This window comes from Pristis pectinata, chromosome 18 (genome assembly GCF_009764475.1).
Source record: "Pristis pectinata isolate sPriPec2 chromosome 18, sPriPec2.1.pri, whole genome shotgun sequence".
NCBI classification, from domain to species: Eukaryota; Metazoa; Chordata; class Chondrichthyes; order Rhinopristiformes; family Pristidae; genus Pristis; species Pristis pectinata.
Genome location: NC_067422.1, coordinates 6,967,637 through 6,971,541, shown reverse-complemented (window position 1 = coordinate 6,971,541; position 3,905 = coordinate 6,967,637).

Genomic DNA, 3,905 nt, shown 5'->3' with positions numbered 1-3,905 from the left:
GGGAAAAAGACTGCAACTATCTATCCTTTTTATGCCCCTCATAATCTTATAAACCTCTATAGGGTCACCCCTCAGCCGCCTCCTCTCCAGGGAAAACAGTTCTGACCTATCCAGTCTCTCCTTGTAACTCAAGCCCTTCAATCCAGGCAATCTTTTCAGCCTCTCGATCTTAATGGCATCCTTCCTATAGCGTGGCGATCAGAACAGCATACCACAGCCCAAGAATTCCAGTATTCCAGGATTTGTAAAGGTTCAGCACGACTTCCTCATTCTGCATTCAAACCCTTCTTTAGAATCTGTAGGGTGCCTTAACCACTGATCATCTAGTCCTGCTAATCGAACAATTTATGTGTACGCACCCATACCCTGTGCTCTTGTGCAGCAGTCCTGGGAGGACATGCATATACTCACAGGCACATGCACTTGCAAACACAGGCAAAAGCACACGTACACACACACATGCACATGCATATACATACAGAGACACACATACACACCCATTGATTTAGATAAAACTACCCCTCTGTGCTGTTTCTCTGAAAGTGCACCACGTCACACATCTACCCATAAATCACATTTGCCATGTGCCTGCCCAATTGCAGTTGTTTAGTAGAAATATAATAATAACTTGCTAAAACATATTGTAACTTGCATTTATTTTTCTAAAAAAAAGGCTAAGCTTATTTTAAAGTACAGCCATGTGGCAGGATTCCCATAGGATTTAAAGTAAACAAGTTTGTACAGTGGGATAGGTCAAAATGGAACTGGCGCTTGTAACTTGCTCTTGCAACAGGTTTTTTAATGAGTTCTGAAAATCAGATGAGTTCATTTAAAACAGTGACCTATGATTCAAACAACCTAATGCATAACTCCTGGTAGCAAAAATAGGGTGTGGTTGGAAACAGGCTGAACAAGTTCACAACTTCTGTGGAAAAAAAAACCCACTCACAGAGGGGATGTCATTTGTTTCTTGTTAATGTGTGTCTTCCCTTTTTCTATTTCCCCTTACCCATGTGGCTTTCCTCCCCATACAGAATCGTCCAGTTGAAGCTGAAGCAAGTATAAATTAATGCATGAAAGAATAAACAGATTAAAAAAAACAGTGGAATGGTCATCCAGGCTTCCCAGTAATTCCTGGTGTCCTGAGCTGCAAGACAATGTTACCCAAGTGTTCAGTGGAGTTAGTTGGTGAAGAGCTGAGCTCGTCAGGCAGGAGTAGAGTGGGCAAGATTGTGTGTGTGTGTGCGCACACGTGTGTATTTGTGTGCACATGTGCGTACACATAGTCATAAAGCAGGAAAACAGGCCCTTTGGCCCAACTGGTCCATGCTGACCAAGATTCCCACCTAAGCTAGTCCCATTTGCCCATGTTTGGCCCATACCCCTCTAAACCTTTCCTATCCATGAACCTGTTTATGAACCTTCCAAATGGCATTAATGTACCTGCCTCAACAACCTCCTCTGGCAGCTCACTCCACACATCGACCACTCTCTGGGTGAAAAAGTTGTCCCTGAGGTTCCTATTAAATCTCTCCCAAATATGTATGTACTATTGTGTGTGTGTGTGCATGTTCATGTATGTTTGTGTGTGTGTGTGTGTGTGTGTGTGTGCATGTTCCCTCTCACCTTAAATCTATGCCCTCTGGTTTTAGACTCCCCTACCCTGAGACAAAGACTGAGCATCCACCCGATCTGTGCCCCTCATGATCTTATAGCTCTCTCTAAGGTCACCCCTCAGCCTCTGCTCCAGGGGCAACAGTCCCAGCCTATCCAGTCTCTCCTTATAACTCAACACATCCATTCCTTGTAACATCCATTCTGCACCCTTCCCTTTAGCTTGGTGACCAGAACTGCCCACAATAGTCCAAGTGCGGTCTTGGACTATTGTACAGACGTAACATGACTTCCCAATTTATGTACTCGCTGCCCTGACCGATGAAGGCAAGCACGCCAAATGCCTTCTTCACCACCCTGTCTCCCTGTGTTGCCACTTTCAGGGTACCATGTCCTTTCACTCCTAGGTCCCTCTGTCCTAGAGCCCTGCCACTTACTGTACAAGTTCTACCTTGGTTTAGCTTCCTAAAATTCAGCACTTTGTGCTTGTCCTAGTTAAATTCCATCTGTCATTCCTTGACCCACTTTCCAAATTGATCTAGATCTTGTTGTGATCTTAGACAAACTTCTTTACTGTCCACTATACCACCAATTTTGGTGTCATCTACAAACATACTAACCGTGGCAACTACATTCACATCCATATTGTTAATACAGATGTTGAACAACAGAGGACCCAGCACCAATCCCTGTAGCACACCGCTGGTGACAGGCTTTCAGTCTGAAAAACAACCCTCCACTGCCACCCATTGACTACTACCACCAAGCCAATTTTGTATCCATCTCCACGTCTACCCTCTCAGGCCCTCCTGGATCTTGCATGTTTGAATAAGATCACCTCTCATTCTTCAAAGCAGCTGACATAATCAACGACCCCCACCCACCCCGGACATTTTCTCTCCTCCCCTCTCCCATCAGGCAGAAGATACAAAAGCCTGAAAGCACGTACCACCAAGCTCAAGGACAGCTTCTATCCCACTGTTATAAGACTATCGAATGGTTCCCTAGTACGATAAAATGGACTCTTGACCTCACAATCTGCCTCATTATGACCTTACACCTTATTTTCTGCCTGCACTACACTTTCTCTGTAACTGTAACACTTTATTCTGCATTCTGTTATTGCTTTTCCCTTGTACTACCTTGATGCACTGATGTGATGAAATGATCTGTATGGATGGCATGCAAAACAAAGTTTTTCACTGTACTTCGGTACATGTGACAATAATAAACCAATTTACCAAAGGGCCTCATTTAGAAGAACATTTACAGCTGTAGCAAAAATGTCCCAGAGTGCATAACGCATTTAAGGAAAGGTAAAAGAATCCTAACCTTGGGTGCTGTCTGTGTGGAGTTTGCACGTTCTCCCTGTGACTGTGTGGGTTTCCTCCGGGTGCTCCAATTTTCTCCCACATCCCAAAAATGCGTAGGTTGGAGGGTTAATTGGTCACTGTAAATTGCCCCTGGTGTGTAGAGAAGTGTTAGAACCTGGGGGAAATTGATGGGAATGAGGGGTGGAAATGAAACGGATTAGGGTAGGATTAGTGTAAAAATGGGTGCTTGGTGGCCAGCACAGGCTTGGTGGGCCCAAGGGCCTGTTCCCGTGCTGTATCACTTTCTGAATGACTCTGTGAGTTTTAAGGAGTGTTAAATAAGGAGAGAGAGAGGCGCAGGGAGGGAATTCCAGAGCTTCGGGCCCAGACTGTTGGAAGTAAATTACAACCTGAGACATTAACTCTCTGCACTGCTGCTGCTGCCTGACCCGCTAAGCATACCTTAAGTTTTTTTTAAACAACAATAAACAATCTGCTGGAAGAACTCAGCAGTCCGGCAGTATCTGTGGGGAAAGGAATTGTCGACCCTGCAAGTTTTTACCCAAAATGTTGACAATTCCTTCTGTCCCACAGACGCTGCTCGACCCGCTGAGTTCCTGCAGCAGATTGTGTGTTGCTCCAGATTCCGGTGTCTGCAGTCTGCTGTGTCTCCAATGTGTTTTGTTTTATATCAGATTCGAGCAACTGCAGTTTTGCTCCTTTGGTGTCTAGGGTTGTAGATGGCTACAGGGGCAGGAGCATGGGGTAAGGATGCAAACGTTCAATGCAGCAGCCGCAGACCCCTGCACTGAGGAGCCGGCGACCAACTCAACTTCCTCTAGCACACAGCACGTGTCATAAAGTAAGTACAATGGGCTGTCACTCAGCGGCAAGCCCCGCCTCTGCTCCAAAGCTCATTGGTGGGCCGGCAGGAGTCTGGCCGCTATTGGAAGAAGCAGCTGCCCATCATCTCACCAG